The sequence below is a fragment of the Leopardus geoffroyi genome, chromosome C1, assembly GCF_018350155.1.
Source record: "Leopardus geoffroyi isolate Oge1 chromosome C1, O.geoffroyi_Oge1_pat1.0, whole genome shotgun sequence".
NCBI lineage: Eukaryota > Metazoa > Chordata > Mammalia > Carnivora > Felidae > Leopardus > Leopardus geoffroyi.
The window spans coordinates 68,243,751-68,268,404 of NC_059328.1; the positions used below are offsets into that span (position 1 = coordinate 68,243,751).

The following is a 24,654-nucleotide window of genomic DNA, read 5'->3' on the forward strand; positions in this document are numbered from 1 at the left end:
GAATTAAGAAGGGTAAAGCCAGGGATGGGAGGACCAATTTGAAGATTGTGACACTGATACAAACGAAAAGATATGATACCTAAGCCATGTGGCAATGACAGTGCAAGAGATAGTTTGGTATAGGAATATAGAAGACTGACAAGTGACTCAAGGTCGTGAGCAAAGAGAAAAAATGGAGATTAAACTGAAGTTATGAGTCTGGATGACTAGAAAAATCATAATCAACTGGAATGAAGAATTGTAATTCCTTTCTGACCTTCCTACATATCCACATTCTCATATGCAGCAAATGAACATAAATATACAAAAATAGGAAATTTTTTGAAAAAGTTAAAAACACTACACAAAATATAAATTATTTTCAAAATGATTTTATTTAGTAGATTCCTAAGCAAAAAGCTAGAACAACAGAGTTTATTGTTATCTTAGTATACGTTTTGCTTTATCTGACAAAGTGTGAAAGGTTTTAATTTATTCATGTCTCAGGTATACAACTTTGGTAATAAAAAAAATCCTTGTAGAAAGAATATTGAGACCTCTGGCCTTCACATCAGTCTTGGGGTTATTAAATGATAATTATAACTATTACTTACTATCTATCTAAGACTAACACACGTACAACCCACAGAACAAAAGAAAAAGAAAGGTGTTACCCTGGAGCAGAGTAATTTTTTTATGATCAATAGTCTATCATTAGCATAATGTTTATTTTATGCATCTGCAGACTTTTTGTCACCTGAATTGTGGTTTATAAGTATTAACCTATTGATCTTTGCTACTCTTCCATCCGCTATAAGAGTTGCAGATAAACATCATCACATCATCACATCTTTTTTTGTAGGTGAAGGACAAAACAATAGCAAACCTTTAGATATCTGATGACTGGACATGGCTAAAGAAAGATTCAGAATCCAAGGCTGTCTAACTACATAAATTCCTCAAGCTATCCTGAAGGCTTACGTTTTAGTTTATTTGCAACATTCAAGCTGATAATATGTTCTTTTCAATGCAAATCTAGAATGAGTACAATAACATAATACACATTATTTTACCCAGCGTATGACATGTGATTTAACATGCTTTATAAATTATCGAGTAACATACTGAAAGTATACTTGGCCTGTTTCACAAAGATCTACAGCCATTTTTGTATTTTTTCCAAGTTTTAGCAGTAATTTATTAAGCAAGATATCCTGATTTCTCTGCTGGAAAAGTGTCTTTCCATTCTTTAGGGAATTCATTACACTGGATAGCAATCTGATTTCATCTAGGTCGTGAAGATCAGCTCTTTGAATGACCAAAACAATACACCCTTAAAAATAATAAAAGAATACATTTACAGGAATCTAAGAAATTCATTACAAATCCATTACTTTTCCTAAACATTTTTTTTTTTAATTCAGTTTGTGTGGATTTTTTAATAGAAAGCTTTATCTGGTCCATTTTTCTCTAATTTATTTTGCTAAAGTAAACCTGACACAAGACTGAGTCCTGGGACCAACATCCGAGTTATATTTAATGAAAATTTAGGGCACAAAGCACTTCAATTATTCATATTTCCTGATTTATACTGAAAAATGGGTGCACATATGTGTGTTCTTTTGATAGGGTTCAAATTAGCAGTGAGCTTTTGAAAATTGGTCCTTAGTAACTTCAACAAATGTCTTTTTACCAGCTTATCTTGAGCAAAACAGAGACTTTTAAATCAAACTTCTATTTCATCTATTTCTTTCTTTATTACTGAAATGAATAAAGTAATTTTGTATGGAAACTTAAATGCTTATCAAAATTGGGAAGCAATAAGTACAACAATAAAGCCATTTGTTAGAAGCTTCATATATTATTATATTATATTATTATGACTAGAGTGATATATTTGTCTTTTCACAGGGAGTTACGTGGATTTTTTTAAGCGGTGAACCCAGACATGTCATGTCTGTGCAAGCCACAGAACCAAAAATTACGTCCAGTTGAACCTGCTGTAATTTGTTTATGCAAAGGGACTTTAGAAGTGGGAACCAACAGCCCCCATTTCATCAGATGCAGCACAGAAAAAGACTCAGTCACAGGTCTGACAAATCCACATTCAGGTCCATATGGTCATTTATCCTCCCTATGTCTTTGAAAGTAAAATACTGTGAAGGCGGCATTTGAGTTTTTGGTGACAAATTACTTTTCTCAATGGAATCAAAGGCTGTGGCCATCTGCAGTGAAATAGATGAGCCACAGCTGGCTTTCATAATAATCAATCCTGATTGCGGCAGGACCGTGGCACTTCTGGATTGATTGTGAGGACCCGCTGTGACAAACAATACTGACCAATTCAGCTACATAGACAACCAGTTATTTCTCATGTTCAGATGCAGACTCTACCTCATGTCATCGGAGGGAAGGGAAGAGATGAAAATCGTCCAATATCCTTGGTCAGTGGTGGAAACCTGAAAATTCAGAAAATTCTTCGATCAGATTTGGAGACCTAAACGAGCTACGTGACATGCCGATAGTGTGATTAGATGTATATTATATCAGCAAAATGGGGAGCCATGGTTTACCAGGAATTTCTGTCATGCCTCCTCAACCTGCACATGCATCTTAGAGAATACATCTTTATGAATAACTCCTGCTATATGAAGGGTAGTCCACTTGATTCCAGTTTTTCTTCTCTTATGTCCCCCTGGCACAGCTGATTCGGCCAGGGATGGACATCCATGAAAAGGCAGGCAGTTCATAAGCATGGTAGTGACTTTGTGGTCCAAGCTAATCAAATTCCTCTTTTGGGAATTTGGAATGGGACATCAAAGACACTGAGGTAGTTAGCTCTGAAGAATTACGCTCAAAAACTATATAATCTCTAAATTTCAGTAAACTGCCATAGGACAAACATTAGTGGCAGGAAAGGAAGAGTAACAACGGCTAACAAATATCGAATACTTACCCTATGTCAGACACTATGCTGAATGTTTGTCACCCACTATCTATTCTAAACCTTGACCTCACATCCCTATTAAACCTGTTGATAGGTGCTGTTTATATCCTTGTATAACTGATGAAAATTCTGAAATTTGGAGACATTAATTAAATTCCCCCGTCATGTAGATGTAAAATAAAGACAGATCCAAAGCTTAATTCTACTAGACTTCTCTTGATTATTCAGCTACAGAACTGGGAATCTATGGGGTTGGGGTGGAGAGAGAGAGAGAGAGAGAGAGAGAGAGAGAGAAAGAGAGAGAGAGAAACACCATAAGGAGAAATAACCTTACTATATAGCCTTGAGATAGTGGTCTTCTTTTTTATAGCTTCTGAACTGCAGTTCTCATAGATCTAAATATTCATTGATCTCTGTCCTCAGAGACATGTTCCTATGTCCCCCACTGTGTCTCTAGATTCATGTACAGTACACAATACTTTGGGTAGAGCTATTGAGATAATTAAAGCAAAGATCATAGTTTGTCTTCATTTCTTCAGATATTCATTTCAATGTTTGGTAATTCACGTTGATTTCAGAGATTTGACCTTAGTATTGTGTGTTTGCCTGAATGAAAGGTAACCAACTAGTGACTGTGAGGAAATGTGAAATTTGTGTTTTCTCAGCAATTTCCTACGTTTCAATTAATAAGGAATGCCCAAGACTGAGTCAGAAAAAAGTTTATTTATTATTAATAATGTATATGATCTCAATATACATGTGCTTCTCCTTCCCTCTAGAATCACTTTCATATTGTGATATATTAAATCTGTTCCAAATGAACAGGTCACTAATAGTTTTAGCCTGTTACAGTGTTTCGATCCTGGAAAGAAAATCTCAATGCGGGGAGAGCAGAACCCCTCCCTTTCTCCACTTTTTACCAACTGGTTAAACTGTTACTCTAAAGATGAGTCACTGGGGGATTTATACCCAATGTTTTGTTTCTGTTTTTGTTTTTGTTTTTGTTTTTTTCTCAATGTCTGGAAAAGAAGAAGGCCTCGATAATTCAGACACCCTGAACTTTCTGAAGAAGCCTGCTTTTTTATGTAGGAGCGACATTCAAAGGAGAACAAAAATCCTGTACTATTTTTCAGCTTGCACTGTTTGTGCATTTCGGTTCCCTTGATTTTACTATCCTCCACTTCGTTTGAAGATGGGAGTTTTCACTTGGCTGCCAAGTTGGGTTAATTCACATTTCGACTGTTCAAAGGCAAGATTCCGCAAGGGCTCCAACACCAGCCATGTGGCTCAGTCTGGGCCAGGCCTCCATGCTGTCTGCGAGCCCATCAGCATCGGTGTGTTCCATGTTCCACAAGCAGACAGTACAATCATGGTCTCTTTTCCAGAGAGTCGACTACTGCTATGTTTGGCAGTAGTTAACTGTTTAAGCAAATGTAGGATACTGGAATAGCAATTCAAGCTGTATAATGAGACACAGAAATAGTTCCTTAGCATTTTCCATTACTTTCATAATGCTTCACCATCATTCTCCCTAAAAGTGTTTCTCTTTGTTTTATAAGGGGGAGGGAATTAAAGGTTATTTATTGCAAAAACGCAAAGATTCCTTTATTCTCTTTGATATTGTTCACAAATCCTGTGTCATTACAGACAAATTGTTGAGAAGATTTGCAGATAATCTTGTCTCAATTTTCTTAAACTCATTCTGCTGTATTTTTCTCTTAGAGTAATGTCCTCACTGTAATGGAATTTCAAATATATTAGCAGATATTGCCATCGATCTTCCTCCAAAATAAATAACTATTAAATGTATATGTTGCATTCATATAAATAAAAAATACAAAAATCGCTCAAATATACACATCAATATTTTACATGATTCCACTCATCTCTATAGCATATTTTTTGAGGATTAATGGCTCATTTTGCATTTCTTTGAGGTGTAGGGCTTTTGCTACACTGGCAAGTTCATATTGGGGTAGGAAAAAATAATTCAACAGAGTATATTGAAAGAGAAATTGAGAAAAATAATAAAACTGTATGCTACTTCAAACCCAACTAAATCCAGCTCCTTCAATACACACATACATTGAGATGTCTAATCAGGATTAAACCACGATATGCTGGTAAATAGATATATTATGTATACATACATATATACATATACATAAACACATATATATACACACATGCATATATATATATATATATATATATATATGTGTGAAAAGAGTCTACTGAAGTGACATTGTATGTTCACATTGAATGTTTTAAGAAATATTAAAATGTCTGCTTGTGATAAATATTATAAAGATATGACAGAATAAGAGTGCTAGACAGTGACAGAGGCATCATGTTATCACGTGATCATCTATACCAAGGCACCATTTGAATAGAGAACTGCCAAATTGATGGACTGCATTTTCAGTTTGGGGGAAGATCAATGCAGGCAGAGGATGCAACAAAGGCCTGAGACCTGGGCATGCTGGTTGTGTTCCAGGATCAGTGAGGGGGCCAAGGGGCTGGAATAGCTGGAAAGAGCAGAGGGTGGTAAGACTTGTAGTCAGAGAGGTACAGGTGAAGTAGTGTCTCACAGAGGCAATGGAAGGGCCTTGCGTTCTACTCGGGGAGAGAAGGAAGAGGATAATAGGAGAGTTCTAAGCAGAAGAGTAGCATGATCTGACACATATTTTTCATGTTGACTCTCTCACATTTGGTGGGGTTTTTTTCTTTTTTAAATGTTTATTTATTTATTTTCAGGGGAGGGAGGGTCAGAGAGAGGGAGAGAGAGAATCCCAAGCAGGCTCTGCAGTCAGCACAAAGACCCATGCAGGGCTCGAACTCATGAACTGTGAGATCATGACCTGAGCCAAAATCAAGAGTCAGACGGTTAACCGACTGAGCCACCCAGGTGCCACTCACATTTGGTTTTTTGTTTGTGTTTTTTAATTACCATGTGTGTTGTGAGATTGGGCAGGGCATGCACTGTCCAATTGGCTATGGTATATGATGATGCTTATGGTATATGATGATGTGGTATATGATGATGTCTAGGCATGCTTCACTCATTCACTTTCCTTCTTTTTTTATTTTATTGAGGTAAAATTGGTATACAAGTTTATATTAGTTTCAGAACATAATAATTCAATATTTGTATCCACTACAAAGTGATCACCACAATAAGTCTAGTTACCATCCAACACCATACAATTGATCCCCTTACCTCATTTCTCCCACTCCCACTCCTCTGAAAACTACCAATAGGTTCTCTGTATCAGAGCTTTGTTTTGTTTGTTTAGGTTTTTATATTTCACATATAAATGAAATAATATGGTATTTGTCTTTCTCTGTCTGATTTATTTCACTCAGCATAAGGTCCATCTGTGTAGTCACAAATGGCAAGATTTTCTTCTTTTTTATGGTGGAATAGTATTCCATTGTATATTATATTCCTCTTTACCTATTCATCCATCAATGTACACTTAAGTTGTTTTAATATCTTGGCTACTGTAAATAATGCTTCAATTAACATAAGGGTGCATTTCCCTTCTTGAATTAATAATTTCATTTTCTTTAGATAAATATCTAAAACTGGAATTGATGAACCAAACGGTAGTTCTATTTCAATTTTTTGAGAAACTTCCATATTGTTTCCCATAGTGGTTGTACCAATTTTTATTTCCACCAACGGTGTATAAGGGTTCCCTTTTCTCCAAATCCTCTCCAATACTTGTTACTTCTGGTCCTTTTGCTAATATCCATTCTAACAGGTGTGAGGTGATATTTCATTGTGGTTTTGATTTGCATTTCCCTGATAATTACTGCTATTGAACATCTTTTCATGTGCCTGTTGGCTCTCTGTATGCTTTCTTCGGAAAAATGACCATTTAGATCCTCCGCCCATTTCTTAATCACAGTGTTTGTTTGTTTGTTTTTGCTGTTGAATTGTTTGAGTTCTTTATATAATTTATATATTTACTCCTTATTAGATGTGTGATTTGCAAATATTTTCTCCCATGAAGTAGGTTGTCTTTTCATTTTGGTGATGGTTTCCTTAATTGTGCAGAAGCTTTCTAGTTTGACACAGTCCCTCATGTTGATTTTCGCTTTTGTTGCCTTTGGTTTTGGTCAGATCCAAAAATTCAATGCCAAGACTGATATCAGGGAGCTTACTGCCATGCTTTCTTCTAGGAGCTTTATGGTTTCAGGTCTCACATTCAAGTCTTTAATCCATTCTGAGTTAATTTTTATGTATAGTGTAAGATAGAGGTCCAGTTTCATTCTTTTGCCTGTGGCTGTCCAGTTTTCTCAACACCATTTATCGAAGAACTGTCCTTCTCCCCATTGTATATTCTTGGCTTTTTTTGGTCATAAATTAATTGCCTGTATATGTGTGGGTTTATTTCTGAGATTTCTATTCTGTTCTATTGATCTATGTGTCTGTTTTTATGCCAATACCATACTATTTTGATTACTATACCTTTGTTGTACAGTTTGAAGGCCGAGAGTGTAATAACTCCAGTTTGTTCTTTCTCAAGATTGCTCTGGCAACTTGGGCTCTTTCGTGGTTCCGTACAAATTTTATAATTCTTTGTTCTAGTTCTATGAAAAATGTCATTGGAATTTTGATAGGGGTTGAATCTGTAGGTTGCTTTGGGTAATATGGACATTTTAATAATTTAGTTCTTCCAATCCATGAACATAGAAAGCTTGTTCATTTATTTGTGTCTTCTTCAAATTTTTTATCAGTGTTCTATAATTTTCAGTGTATAGGTCTTTCAACCCCTTGGTTAATTTTACCACTAGGTATCTTATTCTTTTTTATGTAATTGTAAATGGGACTGCTTTCTGAATTTTTCTTTTTTTAGTTTGTTATTAGTGTGTAGAAATGCAAGCAACTTCTTTATATTAATTTTGAATACTGTAACTTTCCTAAACTCATTTATTAATGCTAACGGTTTTTTAGCAAAGTCTGCAGGGTTTTCTATATGTAACATCATGTCATCTGTAAATATTTCTTCCTTTTCAATTTGGATGACTTTTATTTCTTTGTCTTGCCTAATTGCTGCAGCTAGGACTTTTTAATACAATGTTGAATAAAAGTGGTGAGATTGAGCATCTTTGTCTTGTTCGTGATCTTAAAGGGAAAGCTTTCAGGTTTTCACCATGCAGTAATGATGCTCGTGTGGTTTTGTCATACATGGTTTTTATTATATTGAGGTACATTCCTCTAGACCCACTTTTCTGAGAGTTTTTTTTTTATCATAAATTGATGTTGAACTTTCAGTAAATACATTTTCTGCATCTATTGAGATGATTCTATGATTTTTATCCTTTATTTTATTAATATGGTATATCATGTAGATTGATGTGTGATGCTGAACCATCCTTGCATCTCTGGAATAAAATCCACTTGATCATGGTGTATGATCCTTTTAACGTATCGTTTAATTTCATTTGCTATTATTTTTGTTGAGTATTTTTGTATCTATGTTCATCAGGGATACTGGCCTATAATTTTCTTTTTTGGAGGTGTCCTTGTCTGGTTTTGGTGTCAGGGTAATGACGGTCTTATAAAATAAGTTGGGAAGCATTTTCTCCTCTTCAATGTTTTGTAGGAGTTTGGGAAGGCTAGCTATTAAATCTCCTTTGAATGTTTGGTAGAGTTCACCAGAGAAGCCATTTGCTTCTGTACTTTTGTTTTTTGGAGGTTTTTGAATATTTAAACTTCTTACTCATAAATGATCTGTTCAGATTTTCTATTTCTTCGTGATTTAGTATTAGAAGATGGTATGTTTCTAGAAATTTATCCATTTTTTCTATGTTGTCCAATTTTTTGACATATAATTGTTCATAGTGGTCCTTTATGATCCTTTGTATTTCTGTGGTATTCGTTTTAACTTCCCTTTCATTTCTAATTGTATTCATCTGAGACTTTCCTCTTTTGTTTTTGCTGTATCCCGTAGATTTTAGATAAGTTGCATTTCCATTTTAATTTGTTTGTAACTTTTTTTTAAATTTCCCTTTTGATTTCTTCATTGACTCATTGTTTATCCAGTAGCATGCTGTTTAGTCTCCACATATTTGCGTTTTTTTCCAGTTGCCTTCTTAATTGATTTCTAACTTCATACCATTGTGATTAGAGAAGATGATTGATATAATTTCAATCCTCTTAAATTTATTGAGACTTCTTTTGTGTCGTAATATGTGATCTACCCTAGATAATTCCATGTGCTCTTGAGGAGAATGTGTATTCTGCTGCTTTTGGATGGAATGCTCTGTGTATATCTATCAAGTCTATCTAGTTCATGTGTCATTTAAAGTCTATGTTTCCTTAATGATTTTTTTAAATGTTTATTTAATTATTTTTGAGAGAGAGAGAAAGTGAGAGATGAGCAGGGGCAGAGAGAGAGAGAGAGAGTCTCAAGCAGGCTTCAAGCTCTGTGTGGAGCCTAACTTAGGATTCAATCTCATGATTGTGAGAATATGACCTGAGCTGAAATCAAGAGTCAGATGCTCAACCAACTGAGCCATTCAGGCATTCCTCCTTATTGATTTTCTGCCTGATCATTCACTCTACCTATCTGGCCTCTGCTGGCATTTGAAATTGTGTCCCTTATTCCAGACAGTTTCTGTCTTTAATCACATAATAGGAAACCATTCTTAAAACCCAAGCTCAAGGTGCCTGGGTGGCTCAGTTGGTTAAGTGTCCGGCTTCAGTTCAGGTCATGATCTCATAGTCCGTGGGTTCAAGCCCTGCATCCAGCTCTCTGCTATCACCACAGAGCCTGCTTTAGATCCTCTGTCCCCCCCACCCCTCTCTGCCTCTCTCTCTCTCACTGTCTACAATAATTAAACATTAATAATTAAAAAAAATACACAAGCTCAAGTTGCTACCCTTTATGTTTCATTTTTTTTTCTTTCAATGCATCAGTTTTCCTCAGACATTGTCATGCTCACATTCTGAAGTGTAAAATAGTTCTAAAACTTCCAAGTCTTCTGGGATTTGTTGTGTCACTCAGAATAGTTTAGGCCTAAAAACTAGACATACCAGAAGATCTTGAGCTTATTGCCAACTAGAGACCAGAATGATTCTAAAGATCTTTTAAATTTCCTTTTTTTTTTAAAGCATATTTATTTATTTTGAGACAGAACACAAGCAGGGGAGGGTCAGAGAGAGAGAGAGAGAGAGGGAGAGAGAGAAACCCAAGCAGGTTCTGTGCTGTCAGCACGGAGTCAACATGGGGCTCAATCCCATGTGAGATCATGACCTGAGCCAAAATTAAGAGTCAGATGCTAAACTGATTGAGCCACCCAGGTGCCCCAGACCTTTTAAATTTCTCTTGAAGAATATCTGGGCAAAACTGGAAAAGGACTCATAAGTAGACAAAGTCATCCCCAGGGAATGAGGAGGTCAGCCATAGTATATCCTAAAATTTACTCCACAACATACTGCTATAGAAAAAACAGCCAAAAATTCACTTCCAATATAGACTTGAAGAAGGAAAGAAATATCCCAGAAGCAGACTAGGCATGTTTAGAAGTGGAAAGAAAACTATACACTCTTTGTTCTGATAATGACATCTGTAAGAGCCAAGTTGGTGGGGAAAAGAACCTTGGGTTTCTTTTTCTTACAAGTTTCCCTCCATTCAGCTTCCTTCTTGAGTACCAAGCATGTCAGTGGAGTTCAGAACTTTCACTACCATGCACAGAATCCACTATACACCCCAATTTAACATTTCATGGAAGATCAAAATGTCACTTATTAACATTTGGTTTGTCCTCATGAGATTCCTAGCACTGGCTCAATAATACTCTAGAATTGAGCTCATAGGGTCTATAAAATCTTCCAGGCAAATTTAATTTTTATTTGCCCCGTTTAATATGCATTACCAGTTAGATTTATTAAGCATGTACTATGTGTCAAGCACTCTGGGCTCTGGATATTAGGCCTTAGTTATAACAAGATTCATAAAAACTATTCTTTCCTTGATGAATGCATGTTCTAGTAGAGTAGACAGAACTATAAATAGGTATATAGTGATGTAGTCTATTAGGTGTTATTACTGAGGTAAAAATAAACTGTGAATACACAGAGGACACTATCTTTCTGAAGGAAGATCCCATGCAGAATTGAGCACCTCAATTTTCACTTGTCACTTTACATTTTAACTCATACTAGCATCCAGGAAAAAATAATTTCATGTATCACAAATCCTATAAGGTTGTAAAGGTAAGATAGTAGATGGGCTTCGATGACATCTTAAAGACATTGAATTGCATGCTATATAGCAATGGGAATACACTGAAGGTGTTTAAGCAGAAGAGATACTTGATTGTAATTATATTCCCTCATTTGTATTCCTAGACCAGGCCTTTCCTCTGAGCATCTGATTCATATATCCAACAGCCTACCTTATTTACTTCTCTCCTTAGAGGTATCACAAATCTTGCAAGTAAAAAATATTCAATATTGATTTCTTTCTAATCTAGCCCCTCCCCTAATCTTTGCCATTTCTGACAGTGAGTGACGTGACCACCTACCCACTGCTAACTCCAGACACTTGGAAGCCATTCTCAAGTCTTCCATTTTCCTTATCCCCCATCAACAAGTCCTTTAATTTTTCCACCTCTAGGTTGCATTTGGGATCTGTCCATTCCTATTTCCTTTACTCCCACCCTAGTCAAAGCCACCTTCATGGTACAGACTCACTATGACAATGATTTCCTCCTGGGTTTTTCCACCTCCACTATGTCTTGCTCCAGGCCCTTCTCTATAGCAGCCAAAGAGTCCTCCACTTATTTATAGCATAGTGCCTAATTTGCATCCTTCATAAAACATATTGCAGCCTGTAATTAAATAAATGATGATGATACATGATAGATAGGTAGGTAGGGAAATAGACAAAAATGTAGACAGATAAGTTGCTGTTATTTAGTTGTTTATTCTTTGTCTCCCCTATTAGACCATTACACTGCAAACTCCATGGGGTCTCTTACATCCACTGTAACCTCTACATCAAAGTGCTCAATGAATTTTTGTTGAAAGAATGAAATACACTTGGGGCACCTGGGTGGCTCGATCGGTTAAGCGTCCAACTCCTGATTATGGCTCAGGTCATGATTTCACAATTCATGAGTTCGAGCCCCACATCCAGCTCTGTGCTGACAGCATGTAGCGGCTCAGGATTCTCTCTCCCTCTCTCTCTGCCCCTCCCCCACTTGCATGCATTCTGTCTCTCAAAATAAATAAATAAACATGAAAAATTGTTTAAAAGAATGAGATACACTTTCATTTTTTTGGTCATTTTCCTTGGAATTTATGTAACTAATTTCCATATATTTCCAACTTATTTAACTTAGGAGTCTAAAAATTCCTTCCTCTGACCACTTTTTACTAGGTGCAAAAGATTTGGAAAAGATAACATCTCATCCACCCCTTTTCACTGCAAAGCACTAGAAAACAATATTGCAGGGCATTTTCAAATGCTATAATTCCCATATATGGCCAATTTCTAGATTTGCTGGAATTTTTATTTAAATAGATATCCATTTAGTCTGTCATCAAAGTGAAGCAGATAGTTAAGTCTGCTTCTCTATTGTTGATGTCTTGAGCGAAATAAAAATAAATAAAACCATTCCACTCAAACATTGTTTATATATATAAGCAACATAGGTAACTTTGCATTGCAAGTACACATAAACATTTTTCTTGTGTTATTTCACTCCCAGATTCTAGCCAAAACATTAAAAAAAGACTATTCTTGCAATCCTTGCAGAATTTCAAGCCTTAGTCAAAGAAGAAAATCCCAAAAATCTTTTCAGAAATCCTATTTGGGCGCTATTCCCAGCCTAATTTTGCAGACCAAGATGTTTGGGCAGTCCTGGTATGCCAGGGATAAGCAGTTGAGGATTTTTATCTGAACCAAACCCAAATTCCAGCCCTAATTAAAATACCACAACATTGTTAACTCCTTGACTATGTTAGACATTGGTTTAGTTGAACTAATTCCACTTCTGGAATACAGCCTCTCATTTACGTTCCTGCTGATTGCTTATATTTTCATTTCAGCTCCCCATTGTTTTTCAAAGGATAGAAGTATTGTCCCAGTTTTTGTTGCTATGCAAACATCTCTAGAGTTACATAAAGAAAGCAAAATTACTAAAGACAGATAATACAGGTATGGTAACAGAAACTTCTGGAACCTTCTGTCTTCTCCATTTTTCTTCCTCTGATGACAAGATGGTGCAAAAGATGTCTTGTGACATTTTATTTATATTTTCCTGTACACTTTGAAGAAAGGAATACTGAATATATATACACACACATATATATACACACACACACATATATATATATATATATATATATATATATATATACACACACATATATACATATTTATATATATAACAATTCAAATGTTGGCATTTAAGTTCATAGTCCCCTATGTAGGAAGCATGAACAGGCAAGATTAGTGTAAACTCTTTCTGTGTTTATACAACCAAGTATATATGTAATTGATGCATAGAAACTACTGTTCTGTAAGAATATGCCCTAAATTCTTTGAAATCCCATCAAAGAAAATCAGCAAAGGACACATGTTCTCTGTCCCTCGTCCCAAGACTGCTTCACATAAGTATTCACCTTTTGATCCTGTTCCCTTCAAACCTTCTTTAAGCCCCTCAATTTTAACTTGCATTACCTGTTGTTAGCACCGCTGCTATACCCTCATTACTATTTCGCTGGGAGTTCTGGAACCTGGTATGAAGTCAAATATAAAGTGACAAGTGAAAACCAAAGGGTTTCGAAGTACAAATTGTATATGATCGTCTTGCCATAACAGAATAGTGTCATTGTCCTGCAAAATTAGAGATTCTATGCTCTTCTACTTCAGAGAATTAGCAGTATAAATGCTATTCGACAGCTAATGGGACTTCTAGAGAGATTGGGAAATGTTCCCCAGAAGTAGCAGAAGTAGGGTGTTCTTGGATTCCCCATATACTTTTCTCAACACATACACATATCATTTGTTAAGCTGAGAAATTGTTCACTGGCCATTTCCCCTAAGTGCTGGGCAAAAAGCAATGAGAGAAGTTCAAAAAATGTCTCTCTTGTGGAGCTCACATTCTAGTTGGGAAGATAGTTAACAAACAAATGAGTGAGTACAATGTATATTAGCTCAGAGGATGGCAAGAGCTGTAGGGAGAAGTAAGGCAGGAAAGGAGGACAGGACTGAGCTGGGAGTGGGAACGTTAGGCAGTAAATGGAATTTTAATAGAGTGACCAGGGAAGCCCTCACTACATAAAAGACATTTCATAAAAATCTTGAGTCATGCAGGCAAGGTATCTGGGGAAGGGCATGCTAGATAGAGGGGACAATGAATCAAAGGACTTGAAAAGGGTGCCTGCTTTGTGTGTTGGAGGCACAGCAAGAAGGCCAGAGGTCCAAGTGAAGAAGGTAGGGAGAAAGTGTAGGATATGATGTCAGAAAGGTCAGAAGGAGGGGGAAAGAGTCCAGGCAGGGGCTTGTTGGTCAGTGCAAGGACTTTGGCAGTTATGTTTTAACCTGAATGACACATGAAGCCTTTGGAGGTGTGTCAGTTTCCTAGGTATTGGCAGGACCATGCCACCTCCAGAAATTCTATAGGAGACTGCTTCCTTGCCTCTTCCTGCCTTTGGTGGCTTTAGGTGTTCCTTAGCTTGGGACTATATCAACAGGATCTCTGCCTCACTGTTCATGTGATCATCTCTGAGCCACTATTTCTGAAAGAGACAGAGAGAGCAAGCAGAGAAGCAGGGGAGGGACAGAGAGAGAGGGAAAGATGATCCGAAGCAGGCTGTGCACTGACAGTAGAGGGCCCAATGAGGGGCTCAAACTCACGAACTGTGAGATCATGACCTGAGCCAAAACTGGATGCTTAACTGACTGAGCCAGCCAGGCACCCCACATCTCAATATCTTTAACTTAATTATATCTAGACAACTTTTGTTTGTTTGTTTGTTTGTTTTTTCCAGTAAAGTCACATTCACAGGCTCCGGACATTAGCATGTGATCACATCTTCTTTGAGTCCACATTCAATCTGTTACATGGAGTTCTGAGGAGAGAAGCAGCAAGATCTGACTTGTGTTTGAGCAGGTTCATTCCAGTTCCTGTGGTGGAAATGGACTATAGGGAAGTAGGACAACTGTCCAAGGGACTCCAACAGACCGTAGAACGCAAAGCAATAATTTGGGTGAGTACGTGACCTGTACCCGAGCAGTAGTAATGGAGGTGGTGAAAAGGGGTTGGATTATAGACACATTTTAAAAGTAGAGGATAGAATTACAAAAGATTTTAGGTGAAATGTAAAAGAAAAGGTAGAGTCAAGGGTGAATCCAAGGTTTAGGGGCTTAAATATTTGTGAGTTACTTTTGATGTATATGGTAGGAATGCCTCCTTTTCTATAAAGCTCGTATATTTGGGGTATTAAGGTCATTAGCTTGCCTCTAATCTTCGCCCAGCGGGTCTCACGATGGATGTCATTTCCCTCCAACAGCTTTCTCTGACTTCAGTAGATTAGATCAATATGTCTCTATGCTCTGCACCCTAAGGTCAAGGTCATCCCTATTATAACCTTTTGGGTTGTTTTTTTTTGTTTGTTTTTGTTTTTGGTCATTTGTTTTAGTTTGCTTTTGCAAACTACCCCAGAAATTAGTGTCTTAAAACAAACAAAAACATGTCTCTAGCTCATGGTTTTGCAGATTGACAATTGGCTTCTCTTGACTGTGCTGCTGGTCTGGTCTGGGCCATGGACTTCTTGCTCTGGTCTGGACTTGATCAGGCATCTGCAATTATCTAGTGGGTCAGCAGCAGCTGCCTGACTCACAATGGCCTCAGGTGAGATGGCTATGATGGCTGGGGTCTCTTTATGGTCTCTCATCCCCCACAGGATGGCCTGAGTTTGTTTAGAGCAGTCAAAGCGTAACAAGAGTGTAAGAGCAGAAGCTTCAAGACCTCTGGAAGCCTATGTTCAGAACTGGCACAATTTCTCCTCTGTTATTAGTCAAAGCAAGTCACAAAACCAGTCCAGAATCAAAGGACGAGGAGCTGGAATCCATCTATCTATAGGAGAAGTTACCAAGTATTGTTGTGATTTTGCAATCTATAGCATCATTTAATATAATTGCTTATTTTTGTGTCTGTCTTCTCTGCTAACCACCCCATAAGCAGGGACAAAGTTTCTCCTGTTCACTACTGTATCCTGAAACAATAGACATTGAATACACATTTGTTTTTTAAAGAAATGAATGAGTGAAAGAATCAGGCAGTAGATGAACTGAAATGCAAGTCAGTCTGCAAATGTCATGATCACTTGATCTATCTCCATTCTCTTGAATCTGCATCAGAATCTTCATGTTTGGGGTGCCTGTGGCTCAGTTGGTAAGCTCAGGTCATGATCTCATGGTCCGTGGATTCAAGTCCACATTGGCTCTGTGTGACAGCTCAGAGCCTGGAGCCTGTGTTTCCCTCTCTCTCTGCCCCTTCCATGCTCATGCTCTGTCTCTCTATCTCTCAAAAATAAATAAAAACATTAAAAATTTTTTGAAAAGAAGAATCTTCATATACTCAATATCTGTAACCTGTATTTGCAGGTAAGGTAAATTATTGCTTCAAATAAAAAATCTGAATGAATGTGGACATTTGCAAGAAATGGTCAAAACAAGTATTTCTAAGAATTGTTTAAACATAAATATTTGGAATAACTTCTTAAGGCAGCTAGATATTCATTGGTTTTATGTTAACCTAGAATAATAAATTATTTTAGATTTTTTTTTGGAATAGTTGTATTTGTATATGCAAGTTAACAATATACTTACATCTTGAGTTTGTAGCAGGTGTTATACAGACCCATTTTTCTTCAAGGTTTAGAGGTCAGGTAACTCTCTTTTTTGCATGAATCACATAGGTCTCCTTTGGAATGCCTTGCAGAAACTAAAGTCTTTTGAAAGTATTCTTTTGTTTTTCACTGATGTTCATCTTAAAATCTAAAATTCAAAGGATTCATTAATGGTGATATGCCTTCCTTGTTAAACAATGCTATTGTCTGGGAAACTCCAAGTGTTTTACAAATGGAATACAGAGGCAAGTTGTTATCCTTTTTGCAGAGGAAACTTATAAGTGCCTTGGTGACAGAGATAAGAACCAAAATTAAAATCTCAGTGCTCAATCATTTTCACTAATGACGTCATTTCCAAAGCCCCATCTATTTTTCTGTTGTTACTCCATGCATCAGGAAGAATTATTGAAGGAGAGCAGATATGCCACCCCCAAATATTTCTTGGCATGAGGATTACTTTGGGCTAAAGGCAATCAAACCCAGGAAGAGCTCTTTACTCCAACTGCCTAAATTTACACTGGAGAAGGGCCTGTGCCAGGAAAGAGCCATCACCAGAGACACCTTTTTACCTAAGAAACTTGTCATTGTAACAGGGCAACCTTTGCTCTCCAAATGTCCCCTCTTCCTTCCTCTGGCCTTCCTTCTCTTTGTAGTCCCAAGCCCATACCCCTTATATCAGGGGGTTGTATAAGCTTCAATCGCCTGACTGCCTTTAGGACTCACATTTTTATGGGGCTCCCAAATGTAGGAAATTAAATTTGGTTAATCTGCCTTATAACAATTTAATTATTGGACCATCCAAAGAACCTAGAAGAGAAAAAGGGAAAGATTTTCCTCTCCTCCCCTACCTACCAGTTAACTCCTTTTAGACTCTCTTTCATGGTTCAAGCCATCATTGATATGAACTTCTTTCGGCACTAAACCTGAATGTCTTCCAGAGCCTTATTGATCTAAGGACATCAACATGTCGTTTGTGCTGATTGTCTGTCTGCTGCAGTTAGTCTAATGAGTCTATTGGACTGTTCAATTCTGTGCTTGGTAGTGTGCTTGTGTTTTGTACTCCCTACATCAGAGATGTGGAAACACGGTAGTAATCTGAGAAGCCATTCAGTGAGAGCAGCTCCCAGAGAACCTTTAGCTCTCCAAAGACTCTTCTTTTTTTTTTTTTCAAGAACAAAAACTTTTGGGAAGTAAAAACATGGTGAGGAGCTTTCTAGGAGCCCTATCGATAAATGAAGACTAAGAGTTCAGTTCCTTAGAAATTGGAGGGAAGGCATCAGAAAGAAGAAAGAAAAGTGGGCTCTGCATCGAGTAAATAGATTGTTGACCATTAGGAACTTGCGTCTGCTTGGAAGCAAGTGCTGAGAGAGTTAGGGGTCTAAGACTTCTGTGAGGAGTCCAAGCCTGTGAAAGTCAAATGCTGGGAGAGGCAGGGTTGGGCAGGGAAAGCATCCAAGGTGTCCTGCCCTGGGCAACACAGTCAGGCCTTAAGAGCCCCCATGATGCTTAGTCATTGTCTAAGAGGAGGCTGAAGAAGGCAATTGTGACAGTGCTGCTGGCTGGTGGCTGTCACTTCCCTTCATCTCTTCGTGCTGAACCCCAAGGTTTTCCTAGAAGGGAGATCCATATGGTACACCCTCTTGGCGGCCAAAGAACAGGAAGTGCTCTTAAAATATTGGGGACTAAATGCTGGGCTAACCCGAACCCTGTCACCCCCACTGGGCAGGAGGCAGGCAGTGGGAAGACGGCAATCGAAAGATAATTTAAAAGAATCCTAATGTATTCAGTCATTCTGTTAATCAGCATAATTTTTTAATCATTGCGGTTTGCGTGCCCTTTTTGGAGGTTTTACCTGTCATTGTGTTTATGGGAAATTGACAGTTATTAATTGTTTTCAAGCTTGAACCAGTCCTTATTAGAATTCAAATATATTTCCCACTACTGGGTCCAATATCTATGTAATCATTTATCTTACAGTGAATTTTACTGTAAGTGTAATATTTACAAGAAGCAATTTGTCATTCTTGGGTTAAGTATAGAAACTTCGATATTTTCTTGGATAAATGTGTCAAAATAACTAAGATTCAAGCAACAGAAGAGAACAGGAAGCTTATAATACAGCATTTTATATTAGAGCTGGGAGGTTTGCTATCTGGTTTGAGTCCGTTATCGTTATTGTTTTTATAAATATGATTTTCCAATTATTAACCATCATTAGTATTAATGGCATTAATGCTGGTAATCTGTCTCGCTAAGGATTTCAAAGTGCTGTATTTTTTTATATGCTAAATGAGTTCCAGGGCTCCAGCAGTGATTCCCACCCTGATTTGCTACATCCCAAAGTCTCCAAACACAATTAATTTTAATTCATAGATGAATATGCCATTCAGCACTTTCAGTTAGGGAATGGGGTGGCAGAAACTCACAAACAATTTTGGAATATTTCAGCCCCCTAAAGACTTAAATCTCCAATCCAATCTTTGGCAACTACATCCTCCTTTTCTCACTGGGGATAGAACTCCTTGTCATTTAAACATTGCCCTATGTTTGTGTCCCCAGGGCTGGGAAGCCTAGACGAATGCTAGCGCGAGGCGTGCAGAGGCAGAGGGGGATGAAGATCTGAGGCTGACGCCCAGAGGTACACAGGATCTGTCGAACTTGTGCCCCACGTCTTCCTTCCGTGAGCTGCTCCTCAGTTCTTTCTAACATTCTAGTCGCATCTTTCCCCATTTCCCACTCCTCCTGTGCTCTGAACACACTCAACTGATGGTCTCAGCCGGTTGTCTCTCTCATGCCGCCCCGCCTCTGTACCCATGTTCACTCCACCTGGCGCACATCCGCAGCCTCGCCGGCTTCCCTTACGTGTCCATCAGGGCCCACTCTGCCTTCAAGAGTCACATCCGGCATCGCCTCGTTCGTAAAGGCCTTCTCAATTACTCCAGCTGTGCCTTGCCTTCCTTGCCCTCTTTCCTCTGTACCCTTTTCCTTTGGACAGATGTCCAATACCAGACTCAATCTGTTTACACACTTGTGTCCATCATCCCCAACAGAAACGAGAACAAGCATCATCTATTTTGAAATGGGTAGCCCTAGGTTCTTGCCGACAAAGCACTTGGTGAATGTCTGTTGAATGAATGAATGCAGCCTTGTTCCTTGTTCCAGTGCACCAGGGGCAAGCACCTGCGCATTGCTCTCTGAGTGCCTGCCACGAGATCTCTCACATACTGGAAGATCCAAGTGCACGCAAGTGCTGTATATATTCATCTCCACACGCTGTCTGGTGTATCCCTAACGAGCTTTCTCTCCACCGTCATTGAAATCTGGCTTTCCCTTGGCATTGCTGGCCTTCCTCTAGTTACTGGAAGAAAGTATTTCAGAGAGAATAATTAAAACAACTATGAATTCCTGTGTTACTCTAAGTGTAAACTTGTTAATGTGTGGATGCTGCCAATAGTATGTGCATTGAAAAAAAAGAATGGGAAGCCAGTAAAACATAGAAATAAACTTCTAATGGTGGCATTTCAGGAAATAGGAGAGGACAGATGGGAAGATATTTCTGGACAAGGAGCTTCTGGATGCCCTTCACTTTGTACCACACAAGCCATTTCCTGTTCCTGTACAGAAGGTTGGATCTGCTTGCTACAACACTCTCTAGCTCTCCTGAGAATAGTACTTCTATTTCTGTCTTTTATAAAAAGGTAGAAGCACTGGCCCTTCTGGTTGTCAGAGACCAGGAAGGAGCCTTCCTCATGTAATGGCAAGAAAAACCAAGAACAAAGAAGTCATCTTTTTTTTTTCCCTGCATCCAATAGAAACCATAATAACACTTCCCAGTTCAGAGGGAGACAATCAAGTTCAATGGAAACAGGTTTATAATAATTAAACAAGAAAAGCTTATACTGATTAGGTATTTACCCAGTTGCTATGCTGAGCCCTTTCTTCTATTCCTTACATCAACTGTATAATAAAAGTCATTTTTTATCTCCATTTTGCACACAAGTTCAGCAATTTGTCCATGGACACAAAGCTGAAAATTGCCTGAGTCAGCACTGGTGCCTAGAAAGTTGTGACTCAAATCCTCTGGAAGCTATCCCCTGGTATGAGGAAGGGGACACCTAATTAAACTTACATGTCAATATACAACCTAGCACTACCCGAACTGTCATTATAGTCCCATATATGACAAGACATTTACATTATGTTTATTTCACCTCCTTTTATTTCATGAAGGTACGGAAGACGTTACAGTTTATGGGTCTATTTTTTTTACTTCAAACAACAGATATAGAGAATATAAGTTCTTTACTATTATTTCCAATATATTTTCACACACATTTATGAAAGATCTAAAATATGTAAAGGACGCTTTCAAAATATTTCGGGAGAGATTTTAAAAGAGAGTATTTGGTCCCTGACTCCAAAGAGTTTACAATCTGAAAAGTCACATTAAGACCTCAATAACATTCCAACTCCAGCCTGTGTGCAAACTGTGTCCAAATTGATATCAGAAACCTGAGAACTCACCCGTCCCCTCAGAGAGCAATCAGACCATTGGATGTCAGAGACATAAAATAACTATTGTCTTCACCCTGTTACTTTCAAGCAATTGTTTCCTAAACACTGTTATAGTCACTAAATCTGCACACTTCAGAAATTCCAGATCTTCACTAGATCTCATAAAAATGTGTGTTGGCATTTTCCTTTAGATTTCCTTTAAAGTATTACTTCTGTCCATCAAGTCAGAGTTCCTGTAAGTGTAGTGTGTTGAAATTCTTTCTCTTTCCTGACAGGATGCGGATTCCCAAAAGCAGCAAACATCTGACCGGTCTCCTTACTACTCTCTGCAAATATCCCACACGTGTGTATGTGGAGAGTTTTAATGGCATTTGTTGAAATATATTTAACCAATGTCATTTGGTTCACACCAAGTTAATAATGGCTTCCCCAAGGCTATGATCAATTCAGTCAACCAGCTGGTTTGACTGATTTTTCCTTTGAATTGACCTAATTGCCTGGCTGTTTGGGCATCCGCAGACACCTTTACACAAAGAGAAGGCAGGCTTCCCCGTTAACTTGCTAAATGAGGGTTATTCTTTTCTCCTGAGATCTGCCACGACTTACTGAGTGACTGTTGGCAAGAGTTACAATCATATTGTGCTCCCTCTTTCTCATTTTAAAAATTGGAATAAGAATATATAAAGCTCTGATGATACTAAAGGGAAAGGCAAGTAATCACTGTATGTTTAAAGACACATCTGCATTGTAGTGAAAGAAGGATTTCTTCTCTTCTGAAATGCCAGCAAAAGACAACATGAAGTGGGGAAAGAACCCAATTAGCAGCCTAAGGAGATTACAAAACAACACATTTCCTTTCAGTTGTATATTTGGGTCCTTTCGAGGAATTAATTAATTAATTAATGCTGTTTTCTTTTTGCACTGCAATATACACCACTACCTCTTTAAAAGTTAACAGGGATTAATTCTCTTTCAAAATAAATATTCTACTTAACAAATTGTCCACGTTCCTTCACTGGCACGTTCGTCAATCAAGTCACAGCTCTGCTCTCATTCAAAACTCCGAGTTTTATCCAAATGTGTTTACCTGGCAACTAATAAGAGATTTTCTGCCTACCCTCTAAAATCCTGATGACAAAACAGAAGGACTCATAACACGTTCACAAAAATCGGATCAGCCGGAGCATCAGCTAATCTGGGTATATTTTTCCCTCTGATTAACCAGTTCTTAATGACAACATTTCTTATCTTACAACTGTGACATGAAGAGGGAGCTGTAGCTCTTCTGAGACACAGTTCTGCAAGAACCAGCTTATACACGCTCTCCGATCTCGTGTCTGTTTCTCTTTCTCTCTCTCCCTCTCTTGCGCTGTCCCTCATTCATTCACTCTTCCATCTTTTTGCCATTGTGCCAGCTCAATTTAAATGTATCTGCTCTGTATCTGTTCAAGTGGAGATAATCCATGCAAATCAGGAGCAGTGGTTCTCAGTGCTTGGTTCACAGAGAGGACTCAGCTTGAGGAGGTCACTCGCTCCCAGCCGCTCCTCCCATTATATTTTTCCCCTTATTGCAGAACTGCTGTATGTATACAGTGACTGAAAGGACTCAATTTACTGCAACTGCTGCCTGGCTTTACTCACAACTTTTTTTTATAAAGGAACTTACCTCCATCTGTCTTTTCAAGGTAGGAAGTCTGATTCTTCTAAAGACGTGTGTAATGCCTCCACTGTCTGCTCATTATCAAATGTCACTTGAATGCTTTATATTGTTGCTGGCATTAGGCACAAATGCTGCTGATTCCAGGTGCCTCACGCTTTTGTTACTTAACCGAATAGGTACAATTGTTTAAGTGTCGGGTGTTGTAATGTTTATTTTCCCTGCAGCCAGCTTCAGGTTTACAATGTCAGAAAGATTACAGTGCCCACTCTCTAATCTAGAAATACAATCCTCTATCAAGTTTTCCCTCTTAAAAAAAAAAATAGTCTCTCAGTATGCTTTAACTTATCATGCATCCTGGCCAAAGCATAGTCAAGTGTAAAATTCAATCGTGGTAATTTTTGCTTTTTAACCTGGAACCAACCTGCAGCGTTTTCTGGGAAAAAGAACTAACTGTTGAAATGTTTTTAACAACAGCAAGAGAAGGATAGATCTTACCTCATTCTGCTGCAAAGCAAGAAGCTGAGGGCCTTATGGCTAACAGGCCTGTCAAATAGATTTATTCTTCACAATTTACAAATTGTTACTAGGCTATGCAGAAGTATTATAATTAGTTAGGATTCAGTTACTGTGATTGTACAGGCGATTATTTATTGTTTTGAGGTTGAAATTAGATTATAAAAAAGTTTAATGTTGCAAGCCTAACAAAAAAGCTTATGTTTGTGTAACACTGTTTGATGTCATTTTTTAAGACTGATTTTGATAGCCAAATGGTTACGTTTAGATTAAAAATGCACGTAAGAGGCTAACAGATTTGACAATATACATGCTGATTTATGAAGGCAATTTCTGGGCTTACATTACTTCATATGTGTTTCCTTGAAGTTACTCGTAATAATACTTTAATCATTCCTTCGTCATTTCAATCTTAAAACATACTACATGTCATAAAATCATAGACTCAAAAATCTCTTTTTGATTAGTACAAATATAATTATAACATTCCAGTTACAATTTAGTTTTCAATAATGTAATATGTCTTTGAACGCCCTCCTTATTAATATAATTTTACATTTATTACCTTATTTTTCTATGAAGCTTTGACTTGTAGCTACGACAAGACTATTTAATCTCTTGTATGGCATAGAATTGAACATAAACAGTAAACAAAGTTGACAGTCCTGAAAAGAAGAAAAAATGATCCTCTGGTATACTGAATAGTTCTGATGACATAAATCTTAGATTTCATCTTCCAGGTAGATACTTGTAGTTAGTGGAGTTCAAGGGAAAAAATTTATTATCCACATAAAATATCTCAGTGCCAGAAATGTGCAGTTCTTTTTCTTTTTGATACAGACTCCTCTACTGAAAAAAAAAAATGCACTCTGATTTTTGAGTACAGTACAAGGCATGAAGCCCTGTCATTGTTAGCATAAAGAAGACATCTACACAAGTATTACTGTGCAGAGGGCAATCTTTCTGTCTCTGGCATTTGTTAGGTTACTGTACATAGAATTTAACAGATGAATATGTTCTGCTTCGTGGCATTTTAGTGATCCTATTGGTATGCAGGCTAGTCTGCTAGGATAGCAACAGAAAAAAAAAAAAGATATATGTTTTATAGCAGTGGGTAATAAAAGCCCTACGCAGTGAGAGAAGAAGAATTGGACTTCTTTT

At 37.7% G+C, this 24,654-nt stretch overlaps 1 protein-coding gene and 1 long non-coding RNA gene across 24 annotated transcripts in view; one reads left to right on the forward strand and one right to left on the reverse strand.

The window, feature by feature from the left end:
* Nucleotides 1–361: 361 nt before the first annotated feature.
* On the reverse strand, nucleotides 362–23,256 carry LOC123598119. The gene is made up of 3 exons (XR_006712397.1): nucleotides 22,987–23,256; nucleotides 2,374–2,438; nucleotides 362–1,312 (listed from the first exon to the last, which is right to left on the reverse strand). It is a non-coding gene; the product is annotated as an uncharacterized LOC123598119 (long non-coding RNA).
* ADGRL2 (adhesion G protein-coupled receptor L2) overlaps nucleotides 22,730–24,654 on the forward strand; it is a 625,523-nt gene continuing 623,598 nt past the window's right edge. For 6 of the 23 annotated variants that reach the window (XM_045477998.1, XM_045477995.1, XM_045478017.1 and 3 more), the window contains exon 1: nucleotides 22,735–23,005. The gene's annotated coding sequence lies outside the window, so the exon portion shown is untranslated. Of the gene's footprint in view, nucleotides 23,006–24,654 lie in introns of all 23 variants that reach the window. The other 17 variants (XM_045477987.1, XM_045477992.1, XM_045478015.1 and 14 more) reach the window with 7 other exon arrangements.